The sequence below is a fragment of the Aethalodelphis obliquidens genome, unplaced genomic scaffold, assembly GCF_003676395.1.
Source record: "Aethalodelphis obliquidens isolate GAN/ISIS:26980383/991018 unplaced genomic scaffold, ASM367639v1 scaffold1, whole genome shotgun sequence".
Taxonomy (NCBI): Eukaryota; Metazoa; Chordata; class Mammalia; order Artiodactyla; family Delphinidae; genus Aethalodelphis; species Aethalodelphis obliquidens.
The window spans coordinates 23547724-23562491 of NW_020837945.1; positions in this window are offsets into that span (position 1 = coordinate 23547724).

Consider the following 14768-nt stretch of genomic DNA (forward strand, 5'->3'; position numbering starts at 1 on the left):
GGCTGATTAATATTCTGTTGTTTATATATACCATATCATTATCCATTCATTTATCGATGGGCACTTTGCTTGCATATCTTGGCTATTGTAAATAATGCTGTGATGAACATAGGGCATATATATGCCCTATATATCATAGGGCATATATATGCCCTATATATATCTTTTCAAATTAATGTTTTCATTTTCTTCAGATAAATACCAAGGAGTGGAATTTTTGGATCATACTGTAGTTCTATTTTTAATTTGAGGAAGTTCCATACTGTTTTCCACATTAGCTGCACCAATCTACATTTCCCCCAACAGTGCACAAGGATTCACTTTTCTCCACATCCTGGCCAATGCTTGTTATTTGTTGTCTTTTTGATAATAGCCATTCTGACAGGTGTGAAGGGGATTTGATTTGCATTTCCCTGATGATTAGTGATGGTGAACATCCTTCCATGTGTCCCTTGGCTGCCTGTATATCTTCTTTGAAAAAAATGTCTCTGTTCATTTTTTAATCTGTTTATTTTTTTGATGTTGAGCTGTATGAGTTCTTGGTACATTTTGGATATTAGCCCCTTATCAGATATATTATTTGCAAGTATCTTCTCCCATTCAGAGGTGGCCTTTTTGATTTCTTGATAGTTTTCTTTGTTGTGCAATTTTTTTTTTTTAGTTTGATGAAGTCTCATTTGTTTATATTTGCTTTTGTTTCCCTTGCCTGAGGAGACATAGCCAAGAAATATTGCTAAGACAGACGTCAAACAGCTTACTGCCCATGTTTTCTTCTATGAAATTTATGGTTTCAGGTTTTACATTTAAGTCTTTCATCCATTGTGAGTTTATTTTTGTACATGGTGTGAAAAAGTAGTCCAGTTTGATTCTTTTGTATGTAGCTGTCCAGTTTACTCAACACAATTTATTGAAAAGACTGTCTTTTCCTCATTGTATATTCTTGCCTCCTTTATTATTGATTAATTGCCCTTATAAATGTGTGTTCATTCCTGGGCTGTCTACTCTGTTTCATGGATTTATGTGTCTGTTTTTGTGCCAGAACAAAATTTTTTTGATCACCGTAGCTTTGTAGTGTAGTTTGAAGTCAGGTAAGCATAATATCTGCAGCTTTATTCTTTCTCAAGATTATTTTGGATTTTTGAGGTCTTTATTGTTTTCATACAAATTTTAGAATTATTTTTTCTAGTTCTGTGAAAACTATCATTAGTATTTTGATAGGAACTGCATTGAATATGTAGAATGCGTTGGGTAGTATGGTCATTTTGACAATATTGATTCTTTCATGAGCATGGTATATCTTTTCATCTGTTTATGTTTTATCTCCTTAGATTTATTCCTAGTTATTTTATTCTTTTTATGTGATTGTAAATAAGATTGTTTTCTTTTCTTTTTTTTTTTTTTTTTTTTTTTTTTTGCGGTATGCAGGCCTCTCACTGTTGTGGCCTCTCCCGTTACAGAGCACAGGCTCCGGACACACAGGCTCATGGGCCCAGCTGCTCTGCGGCATGTGAGATCTTTCCAGACTGGGGCATGAACCTGCATCCCTTGCATCAGCACGCGGACTCCCAACCACTGCACCACCAGGGAAGCCCGGGATTGTTTTCTTAATTTCTCTTTCTGATAGTTCATTGTTAGTGTGTAGAAATGGAACCAATTTCTGTATATTAATTTTGTAACTGCAACTTTATGAAACTCATTGATGAGTTCTAATTGTTTTTTAGTGGCATCTTTTGGATTTTTTTATATATAGTATCATGTAATCTGTTATAATGCTAACATAAATTCTTTGTTTACTAGGTCCAAAATCTGGACCTCCTCAGGGAAACTTTCTATCTCCTTTCATTTTTTCTGTACAGACTTTTCTATTTCTTTACATGCCATGTAATTTATTGTTAAAAATTGCATTATAGATTTTACATAATATATTGTAACAATTCTGGTATCAGGTTCTTCTGCCCCAAAGGTTATTTTTGTCCCTGTTGCTGAGTACCATTTAGCAACTTTCCTGGAATAATTTGTAGATACTTTATTCCCTGTAGCATGTGGTTATTGGGTTCTCTGCTTTTCTTCATTTCTTTTCTTTCTTTTTTTTTTGGACTGGTTTTTATTTTCAGCCTGCTTCCTAAGGTTAACATCTGCCAGTATAATTTAGTAGGTAGACAGTGACTGATCACATTTCTTTAAATGCTTTGATTGTATGATTTCCACCCTTTTAACAAGAGGATCTGTGTAAGAAGGTGCATGTTTGAACTGCAGACAGTTTACAAGACAGCCTTATTTTTGCAACCAGAAGTCAGTGACTTGTGATTTGTCTTTATCTATGCCTTTCAGGGCATGTGTGTAGTCTGGTACATGCTTTCAGCCTTTTAGATCAATAGGAATGTAGTGGAGCTTTTCAAAATTACTTATGGTCATATAGTTTGACTGTTTTGTGATTTTGGAATAGATAAATGAATCTGAGAAGAAAAATGTTTGTTTAAATAATCAATGCTGGAGCAAGAGGCAGCTGAAGCTGAATATTGAAATAATGTAAAAACATTCTTTCCTATACATCTAAAAATACTTCATGATGTGATTGTTTTACAAGTTGATAGCTAACTGTTACCTTACAGATATTCTCTTGATAGCTTTATTAATATTCAGTGTAAATATGAGCTGCCATAACTTTTATGATGATAAAAATGCTTTACTTTAAATGAAGGTGAAAAAATTAAAGTTTATTTTATGCCTGAAATATTGATATACCAGAGTCAAGTAAATAATCACCAATAAGGATAATGTAACTTTTACTGATGCTTTTTTGATGTTTCATTAAATCATGGGCTAAAGGGATGTAAAATATAAGTCTATTGATTATAATGGGTTATTATTAAGGGAATTTTTCAGAACAATTTGAATATTACCTTTGGGGCCTAAATTTTTATTTGTAATATTTGGCCATTATTTTTAATAATGATTATCTTAAATTTGGTTTTTTATGACAGTACATAAGATAAGTGGAAATATAACCTAAATCTAATCCCCACAAATTTTGAAGAGCTGTTTCTAAGGAAATATTAAGCTTAAAAATAAAATACCTAGGAATAAATCTACCTAAGGAGGCAAAAGACCTGTACTCTGAAAACTATAAGACATTGATGAAAGAAATCAAAGACGACACAAACAGATGGAAAGATATACTGTGTTCTTGGAATGGAAGAATCAATATTGTAAAAATGACCATATTACCCAAGCAATCACAGATTCAATGCAATCCCCCTATCAAATTACCTGTGTCATTATTCACAGAACTAGAAGAAAAAAAATTTTAATTTGTATGGAAATACAAAAGACCCTGAATAGCCAAAGTGATCTAGAGAAAGAAAAACAGAACTGGAGGAATCAGGCTCCCTGACTTCAGACTATACTACAAAGCTACAGTAATCAAGAGTATGGCACTGGTACAAAAACAAAAATATAGATCAATAGAACAGGATAGAAAGCCCAGAAATAAACCCATGTACCTATGGTCAATTAATCTATGACAAAGAAGGAAAGAATATACAGTGAGAAAAGACAGTCTCTTCAATAAGTGGTGCTGGGAAAACTGGACAGATACATGTAAAAGAATGAAATCAGAACATTCTAGAACATAATGCACAAAAATAAACTAAAAATAGATTACAGACCTAAATGTAAGACCAGATACTATAAAATTCCTACAAGAAATCATAAGCAGGACATTCTTTGACATAAATCCCAGCAAGATCTTTTTAGATCCATCTCCTAGAGTAATGGAAATGAAAACAAAAACAAACAGACAGGACTTAATTAAATGTAAAAGCTTTTGCACAGCAAAGAAACCATAAACAAAACAAAAAGACAACCTACAGAACGGGAGAAAATATTTGCAAATGATGTGGCCGACAAGGGATTAATCTCCAAAATACACAACTCATACAGCTCAATATCAAAAAAAACAAACAACCCAATCAAAAAATGAGCAGAAGATCTAAATAAACATTTTTCCAAAGAAGACATACAGATGGCCAAAATGCACATGAAAATATGCTCAGCATCATTAATTATTAGAGAAATGCAAATCAAACTACAATGAGGTGTCACCTCACACTGGTCAGAATAACCATCATCAAAAAGTCTACAAATAATAAATGCTGGAGAGGGTGTGGAGAAAAAAGAACTCTCCCACAATGTTGGTGGGAATGTAAATTGTTACAGCCACTATGAAGAACAGTATGGAGGTTCCTTAAAAAACTAAAAAATAGAGCTACCCAATGTTCATTGCAGCACTATTTACAATAGTCAAGATGTGGAAGCAACCTAAATGTCCATCAACAGATGAACAGATAAATAAGATGTGGTATATTTGTATAATGGAATATTACTCAGCCATAAAAAGCAATGAAATAATACCACTTGCAGCAACATGGATGGACCTAGAGATTATCATACAAAGTGAAGTAAGTCAGATTGAGAAAAACAAATATCATGATATTGCTTATATATGGGATCTAAAAGAATGATACAAATGAACTTACATACAAAACAGAAATAGACCCACAGACATAGAAAACAAAGTTATGCTTACTAAAGGTGATAGTGGGGGTGGGGAGAGAGCAAAATTAGGAGTTTGGGATTAACATATACACACTACTATATATAAAATAGATAACCAACAAGTACCTACTGTATGGCACAGAGAACTATACTCAATATTTTGTAATAACCTATAAGGGAAAAGAATATGAAAAAATAGTTATATATGTCTGTATAACTCAATTACTTTGTTGTACATCTGAAAGTAACATAACATTGTAAATCAACTATACTTCAATAAAATTTTTTTAAAGCATACAGAAAGCAAAAAAAGAAAGAAAATATTAAACTTAAGCTATTTAAAAAAAATTAAATATTCTTTAGTCTTTCTAATTCTAGTTAGGATACAAAATGCATAACTTTTAACCATAGCTTTTGTACTTATTAGAAACCATTACTATAGGGAATTACTAAAGAAAAACTATTGGGCTTCCCTGGTGGCACAGTGGTTGAGAGTCTGTCTGCCGATGCAGCAGACACGGGTTCGTGCCCCGGTCCGAGAAGGTCCCACATGCCCCGGAGCAGCTGGGCCCGTGAGCCATGGCCGCTGAGCCTGCGCATCCGGAGCCTGTGCTCTGCAACGGGAGAGGCCACAGCAGTGAGAGGCCTGCATACCACACACAAAAAAAAAGAGAAAGAAAAACTATTAATTGTACTTTCCAGAGTAAAAGAATAGTATGCTCAAAATATTCAACAACCCTCTGTTGATGATCCATAACAAGTAAAATAGACCTTATAGCCATGACAAAGTTTTGTTCTTTGGAATATGAATAAAATATCTAATGGCAAAAGTACAGTTTATAAAATATAAACGATTTGAGTTAATACATCTTATGTTATTATATTTAATTCAGCAAGATATTATTTGAATACTGAAGGTGATCAGCAGGAGGTAGACGCACACACACACAAGTGCACACACACACAAAGTTTGAAATATTAATCATTTCATTGAGAAGCTTTATGTAGAATCAATATATTGGAAACGGGCAGTGTTTTCACTTTTCATCAGTTTATTTGGTTCTTGTATTCAATCTACTTTGGCAACATTTTTAAAAATAAAAAGTAAATAAATTGAGAAAGATTTCATGGTCTATTAAGCATGTGTTTTGTCACGATTAGTATTTTTTAAATCTTAGAAGTATAAAATATTTCAGCTAATACTTTACAAATGAAAAATAAAAACATTAACATAATTGAAGGGATGCAAAATGGTAATATGTTCTAGAACTTGTATATACTTTGAATTCTCCATGCATTTCGAAACAATAATTTGTCTGCTTATAGCATTCAATAAAATTCAATTTTGCAATAATGTATTTCATTTCCAACTTATTCAGGAAAATGAATAGATTATCTTCTCTTTAGAAATGATATTTTTAAGAATTAAAAAAATAAGTATGCATTTATGACAGCTGGCAGAATTAAAAACAATATGTATAACAATCCAATGCATGTGAGACATGGAGCCCAATTCTAATTAAGTGAATTCTATAAAATGGAATTAATTATGTTTACCACCAAAACACCATCTGTTTCTAATAGCCTAAAACTGTCAAAGAAATGGAAGAGTTGTATTATGCTGAAAAATATTTCTGATTTTTATTTCATAGTAGAAAAACCAAACAAGAATCTCTTAACTGATGTACACATCATTATAGAATTTTTCTAATCGACTCTCAATTGTGAGACATATAACTATTTTGTCAAGTTATTTAACTGTGGGTTAAATATATACGTGTGTGTGTGTTCCTGCATCTCTGTGTCTATTCTTTTTCATGTCTATGAATCAAATGCATTTTGCTCTACTAGTGAGAAGGACAATTTAAACAATTCTTATTGTTTTCCATCTATTCTCTAATTTTTCACTCTCACATGGTGAGCATGGCATTTTCTGGGTAAAATAAATGGGCCAATGGCACAACAATACTGAATCACTTAAGAAAAACTACCAGAACACTTAACATAACAACTAATAATTGAATTCTGTAATTTTGACTGTTATTCATTGGTAAAGTGAAGAACACCCATAATTTAAAGTTTAGGTTATATTTATCCATTTTTAACTCTATAAAAATGAGATAATAAGGACTTTGAGAATGAATACTATTATAATAATATTTATTTTTCTCATTTTATCCCCATAGGTCTAGAGTTTAAAGTCTCTAATTCTATTAATATTTTATCAATTGGAAAGTCATATAATTTGTTTTGCAGTATCATGCATACAGTTCTTGTCCTACTTAAAATGTTTTGCCAAAATAGTTTAACAAATCTCTGGAGTGTTATCTTGATAATAACTGTGAATAAAAATATTATTAAATTGAATTGGAAATATGTTGTACTTCCTTTGTTCCATTTCATTCTCCTTCCATCAACTGGATATTAATACTCCCCCCAGAGGAATTTAAACTAAGAAATTGTATAACTCTAAAAAGTAAGAAATTGCATGACAATCTTTGAAAGAGCCTGCTTTTTGAAATCTATTAAAATATTCTTCCTACAAAAATTTTGCTTTCATGTATTTCTAAAATTAAAACAATTGAGAAATGTGCAAAAAATATGTTAAATTAGTTGATATTAAAATACTCCTTTTTGAGCTAATATTATTTTAGCTAAGTTGACATGTAATAGCAGGCAATAACATCCAATATTACTATATTATTTGTTTCACTCTTTTTCTCATGCTGTTTCTTTTGCTTTTATTTTCCTAAAGCCCACTAAATTTTGTCATCCTTATTGAGACCTTCTGGGACTCTGGTATTTTATTAATATAAAAAAGATATGGTATAAGAAGAACATTTTTGCACATTTAGTGGAATAACCTACTTCTGCTAAATAGTTCCAAAGACCTGGTGTCTATAGAACTCTGGGTATAAAGTTACAGTAAAATGGACTAGATCTGACTGACAGTTTCAAAAGAGATAAAGCTTGTTTCATTGTAGAGTGTCGGAGAAGGGTAGGAAATCCTTAATTGTGGGGTCATGTGTTTACGATAATAAGGCAAAACCAACAGTAGAAGCAGGGAATAGAAAAAGGCCAAGCAGTCAACTTGTGGAAGTATTTTGGTATAATTGTCATGGATTAAACTGCAACAACTGTGTAATCATTTTATTATACTTTTCTTCAACAGTGTGGGTTCTGAGCTGCTTACACACACCAAGTCTGTCATGTACTAATGATGGCCACATTTTGGATGTAACACTTGAAGGACAAGCAACAAAATAAAAATAAACTAGCAGGACTACATAAAAAAACTAAAAGCTCTGTACAGCAAAAGACACATCCAACAATCTGAAAAGACAGCCTATGGAATGGGAAAAATATTTGCATATCCTTTATCTTATAAGGGGTTAATATCTAAAATATAAAGAACTCATACTACTCAACAGAAACCAAAACCAAACCAAAACAAACAAACAAACAAATCCACTTAAAAAATGGGCAAAACACCTGAAGAGACATTTTTTCCAAAGAAGATATATGAAAGACCAACAGGTACATGAAAAGTTGCCCAGTATCACTAATCATCAGGGAAATTCAAATCAAAACGACAATGAGATATCATCTCACATCCGTTAGGATGGCTATCATAAAAAGACAAGACACAGTAAATGTTGTAGAGGATGTGGAGAAAAGGGAACCCTTCTTCACTGTTAGTAGGAATGTAAGTCAATACAGTCACTATGGAAAAAAGTATGGAGGTTTCTCAAAATATTAAAAATATAACTATCATACATGATCAGCAATTCTACTTCTGGGAGTACATCCACAGGAAATGAAAACACTATGTTGAAGAGATATCTTCACCCCCAGATATATGAGTAAAGGGGATGTAATGTGCAACATTATGACATGATGACTACAGTTAACACTGCTTGCTATGTGGTAAAAAAAAAAAAAATGTGACCATAAATTCTTGCTGCTTCTCCCATTAAAAGGTAGAGTCTAATTCTACTCTTCTTTAATCTGGGCTTGCCTTAATTGTTTACTTCATCAATTAAATGAGTAGAACTGTATATTCTGGAATTTCCAAAGCTATTTCACAAGAAGTCTTGCTGTTTCTATGCAGATTTCTTGGAATACTACCACTAGGGGAAGCCATCCGCTCTAAAAAAATCAACAACCTTGAGACTGTCATAGTGGAGAAAGAGAGAAGAAAGAGGGGAGATGAGAGATGTGCTGCTCAGGTAACCTCAGCTGGTCCAGCCAGTCCAGCCCACAGCTCAGGTGTCAGACACGTGAGTGAATAAGACATTTGGGATCAGTCAACAGCCACAAATAAGACCTTAGACATGTGGTCCCATTTTATCCATCACAGCCATCTCCAGCTGTTTGAACTACCAAAGCTCAATCTCTGTGGAGCAGAGATGAGTTCTCTGTTGTGACGCCTAAATTCTGACCCATAAAATTCTGAGCACATGAAAACGGTTGTTGTTTTTTACAACTGCATTTTTTGGTGTTTATTTATGCAGCATTGATACTCAAAACAGAATCTAATAGAAACAGTTGAGTGAGTAACTATAATACACACAAAAATGCTTTGGTAGCCCACATTTGACTGGTGGAATTGATATTAACACTGATTGTCTTTAGCCAAAAGGGGAGTGTGTTCATTTGTATGTGCTGTGGGGGTGTCCATATGTGTATTGGGTGAAAAGGTGTTAAACTGGATTGCACAGGAAACCAGGACTTCTATTTTCATGCTCCATGTAGAAAATGTCATAGTTTTGTCCCCAATCATTCTATTAGTTTCCCTAGTTTAAAACCTTCATTATTACCATAATACAGCAGAAAATTACAAGAACAGATTTTAAAAAGGCAGCTAGCAAGAACAGCTAGGGCTCAAAATAGAGTAATCCATAGAGTAATGTGAAAAGCAGGCAGCATGTCACAGAATGTGCAGAACATCTTTGCCTTACACATTTTTAGCATTTGTGATTTTAACTATACTTGGTCTAACATGTCATGATGAGGAATTGAACTGAGGCATATATGTTTCCAGACTCTTATGGGGAGATTATCTTTTACCTTGATGACCAATGATTTGACCGGCCTATGTACACATGGATATTTTAAAATATTTTTTGTTGGTCATTTTTTCCTCTGTTATGCTCTGTAATCATATTCTTGGGGAAAGTAGGAAAACCACCTCAACAAAGAAAAAGAGGGGATATGAAGATGGGATATAGGAATATGGAAAAGTAAACATGGGAAGAAGAGGAGGGCAAATTAAAAAGATCAAATGCAGGGGACTTTTTCCTTCCTCTGCCTTGAGGGCCATACTTGGGGGCAGAAGGGTGTGGGCTATAGAAACATCTGGAATTATTTTCTATTTGTGGCAATATCACCAAAAGGGGAGAATTTGGAAATTTTTTTAGGTCTTTTTCAGAGTGAATAAGATGGTGATCCTGGAATATAATGGGATGTTAAATATTCGGTGAGGCATGAATAAATCTGGGAAATTTTATTTGTCCGAAACTCTAGTAGATAGGGCTCCTCCATCCATAGGCTGGTTGCATAGAAAATCTGGGCAAAGACTCATGACTCAAAGAGAGAGCCTGTATTTCATTCTCCCAATGGGGTGTCTCAATTCAAAACCTGGAATTTACTCCTTACTTTCTGTTTGACTTGAGTACACCTCTTAACCTATTTATTCTCCATTTTCTTTTACTTGAAATACAGATCAATTATAATTGCTTCAAAGAATTTTTGGAATATTCAGTGGTTTACTCTATAGAAAGCCTTTGAACATCTCTAGTCACATAAACATTTTCTGAATATTAGATATTTAGTAGTAGTAATACTAGTAGTACTAGTATTACTACTACTATTTATTTGAGGATATTTTATGCTTAGGGACTTTTTTTTACACTGGAAGTATGTAAAGATCTTAGGGCTTCATCCCTCACAAATTCCAATTATACTACATCTGAGAAATGAGTGTTAATTAGCAATACTTAGATTTGGGTGCAAACTGTAAAAGTCTTTGGTTTAAGGCTTCTTAATCAGATTATTGCCATCTTAATGTTCTAAATTCAAATTCTTCTATATTTGCGTTAATCTAATATGTGGGAAGAATGTAGCCTGACTATTGCAGGCAACATTCCAGTGTCCACAGAAGACAGAAAAGATAAATAGCCGTCATCTTATTGATTGTTGTCTTTGGCAAACTTACTTTTATCTCTGTATAAATTTATATATGTTTTTTCTAAACATAGATTTAAAGTAAAAATTGTAACAATGGCGCCATGCAAGTAACATGAATGAATGAAGGGACTTGTTGACCAAAGAGGTGTGTGTGTGTATATATATGATGTATGCATGAATACACATATATATGTATGTACATATATAAAATATGTGTGTATATTAGCATTTTTACAGATCTACTTTTTTGCCTGTTAATAAAAATTAAATCTTATCTTACATATGTCCTTTACAACTCAATGAATCAAGATATATTTTCCTCTTTCCTAAATCTATAAAGATACAAGCAATACTTCAAGAGCTGTGAGAAGTAACTGACACTTAGGCAGAATAGTGAGCAGTGAGAATTGTGTTAAACCGTAGAACACAAGCTCCATCTAAAAGCAGTAGTTCCTGCTCTTGTCCAAACAATCGCCCCTATGAAAATTAAGAGTATTTTAGAGATCATGTTTGCAGGCCTTCAGAATTTGTTGAGAAAAGCTGAAAATTGGAATTTTATGTTAAATATCACAATAACTAAGCATTGAAAACTAAAAACATATATATATGTGTGTGTGTGTGTATGTATGTATATGTATATTTTTTATATATAAATAAACCACCAAGACCCACATTTATGCCAATGTTCTTTGGACTAAAACAAAATCCATCTTAGAGTAAATTATCCTTAAGGACCTGAAACTGGTTACCTTTGTAAAATACAGTGATGAAGGGATAGGAAATAAATATGTGGTGAAGGCTGTCCATTTTATAATCTTTCTAAGGAAGATTGATACTTCTTTACAAGATCAAAACAAATTTTTATTTATTTATTTATTTATTTATTTATTTATTTATTTATTTTTGGCTGCGTTGGGTCTTTGTTGCTGCCCACAGGCTTTCTCTGGTTGCAGCCGGCAGGGGCTACTCCATTGCGGTGCATGGGCTTCTCATTGCAGTGGCTTCTCTTGTTGCGGAGCACGGGCTCTAGGTGCGCAGGCTTCAGTAGTTGTGGCACACGGGCTCAGTAGCTGTGACACATGGCCTTAGCTGCTCCGCAGCATGTGGGATCTTCCTGGCCCAGGGCTCGAACCTGTGTCCCCTGTATTGACAGGCGGATTCTTAACCATTGTGCCACCAGTGAAGTCCCCAAAACAAAATTTTTGACATAATTGTTTATATGATACTTTTATGTACATTTTTCCTTAATTTAGGGAGAATTTCTATAGGATAATCTAGCTTTGTCCTACAGCCAGAGGATTCACTCTGTCTGTATAACCCCCATTGTATGATTTTAAACAGCTACTGCTCCCATGTCACAGTGGTGCTGTTAAATCTGAATCCCTCTTATTACATTAAGTTGTTCTCCTTCACCCACTGCTCAAAACATCTCAGCTGATGAGCACATATCTCTTAAGAAACTAGGTTCAAACCTCTCCAACTTCTTCTATTCTACTTCCAAACGTATGCTTATTCTTATCTGTCTTTATCTCCTCTGCTATCATAAAGCCAAATATTATTTGAACTCTAGGTAAGCTAACTCTTCTACACATGCTCTTCATTCTAAACAACCTCACATTCTGGAATCATTCATTTAAACAGTCTTTACCATTTCAAGATTTGTATATATCCAATCAATCATTCTCCAAATGGTTTTTATCCCTATATCTACATACAAAATCACTCAGGGATCTTAAATTCTAAAAATGTTACGTATTTCAAACGTAGTTTTTCCTTGAGCTATTATACTATGTCTATTCTATCCATTAACACAATTTTAAAATGGTCTTTGAAAAATTAGTCTATACTTCCTAGCTCTATTTTAATTTTTCTTTAAATTCATTGTAATATTTCACTGCCCTGATAATTCTAAAAAAGGTATATAATAGAAATAATTACACCCTTTGGGGGGTTTAATTTACGTTTAACTATTTTTTCTTCTGATATCTTTCATGATAATATTTTATCTTCTTCCTCCATATATTCGGTTGGAAACATTTTCCATAGTCTCATGTAGTCAATTTTGGACCTATATTTTTGTAGAAATATATGGCTACATTGCCAAATACTTGACAATTTTATACATGTCTTATAGTTATTGACTTCTATTTTAATTCTACTGTATTCAGAACACAAACTTTGAATAACAACAATCTTTTTGAAATTTGTTGAGACAGTGTATGGCTCAGCATGTCATCCGTGTGGGTGAGTTATTCAATGCTTACTGAAAGAAAAGTGAGTGTGCAGTTTTGGGATGTAGTACTCTATCAATGTCAATTAGATCAATGAACTCCTTTCTTCTTATTAATTATTTGTCTGCTTATCTATCAGTTACTGAGAGTGGAGAGTTTTAAATCTCTTATTATGGCTGTGGATTTGTCATTTTTTGATTCATATATTTGAATCTTTGCCATTAGGTACATGCTAATTTAGTTTTTTTGCGGTACGCGGGCCTCTCACTTTTGTGGCCTCTCCCGTTGTGGAGCATAGGCTCCAGACGCGCAGGCTCAGCGCCATGGCTCATGGGCCCAGCCGCTCCGCAGCATGTGGGATCTTCCCGGACCGGGGCACAAACTCATGTCCCCTGCATCGGCAGGCGGACTCTCAACCACTGCGCCACGAGGGAAGCCCACTCATTAAGTTTTGTTATGTCTTCTTGATGAATTGACACATTTATCGTGAGGAAATGCTCTACTTTATTACTGGTGAGTTTTTAAAGAGAACTTTTTCTTATTAAATATAGCTGTACCAGCATTCTTATGTTTGGTATGTACTTTTCTGATATTTATTTTGCAATTTCTTTGTGTATTTATATTTAAAATTTGTGTTTCTATGCTTTTTTCTTTTTTCCACCCTTGGAGTCTTGCTTTCTTCTCTAGTCTAAAAGTGTTTGTCTTTTAATTGCAGTATTTATTTACATGATCATATTATTGATGTGTTTAAGTCTAAAATCTTTATAATTGTTAGGTTTGGTTATAGCAATTCTTTGTTCTTTTTTCTCCTTATTCCTCCCCTATCTTTTGGAATAATTAAGTATCCTTTATTATTTCTTTTTATCTGCTCTATTAACATTTGGACTATAATTCTTTCCTTTTTTACTTTAGTGACTGCTCCAGAGCTGGACTGTCCAATAGCTAGCCACTAGCCCACATGTGGTCCCTTAAATCAAAATTTAAATTAATTAAAATTAAATATCATTGAAAACTCAGTTCTGTAGCTACACTAACCACCTTTAGATGCTTACTAATCAAATGTACCTAGTGGTTACAGGATTAGACAGCATAGATTAATAGAATATTTCATCATCACAGAAAGTTCTATTGGACAGTGTTATTCTTGAGCTTATAGGACAAATATTTAATTTATCATATTGAATCATCAAATATTATTATAGTATTTCAACAACAGTATACAAACCTCACAGTAGTGTAATTCCATTTGTGCCTGTCCTTTGTATTTTTGTATTCATATATTTTGCTTCTCCATATGGTATACCCCCAGCATATATTTGTATCATTTTTGCTTCAGTCAATAATATTTTAAAGAATTTTAATATATGCAAACACACATACATACACCCCTTTATAAAAGATGATTAAAAGGTAATTTATAGTTTTCCTCAATTTTAACTTTCCAGGTACTCTTCTTTCTTCCTGCAGATCTGGATTTCTACTTGGTATGATTTCTCTTTATTCTGAAGAACTTTGTTGACCATTTCTTATAGTTTGTTTCAGCTGGACACAAATTCTCTAAGGCATTTCTCTCTTAAAATGCTTTTGTTTTAGCTTCATTTTAAAGAATTTTTCCACTAGATGGATAATTTTGGACTGACAAATTTTTAAATTTCAGAACTCTAAACATGTGATTTTATTTTCTTCTAATCTAATCTTTATTGCTTCTTAGGAGAAAGCCATATAACAATATTCCACTGGATCTAATACTCCCTCCACCTCTTGGCAGATTTTAAGCTTTTTCTTTGCTTT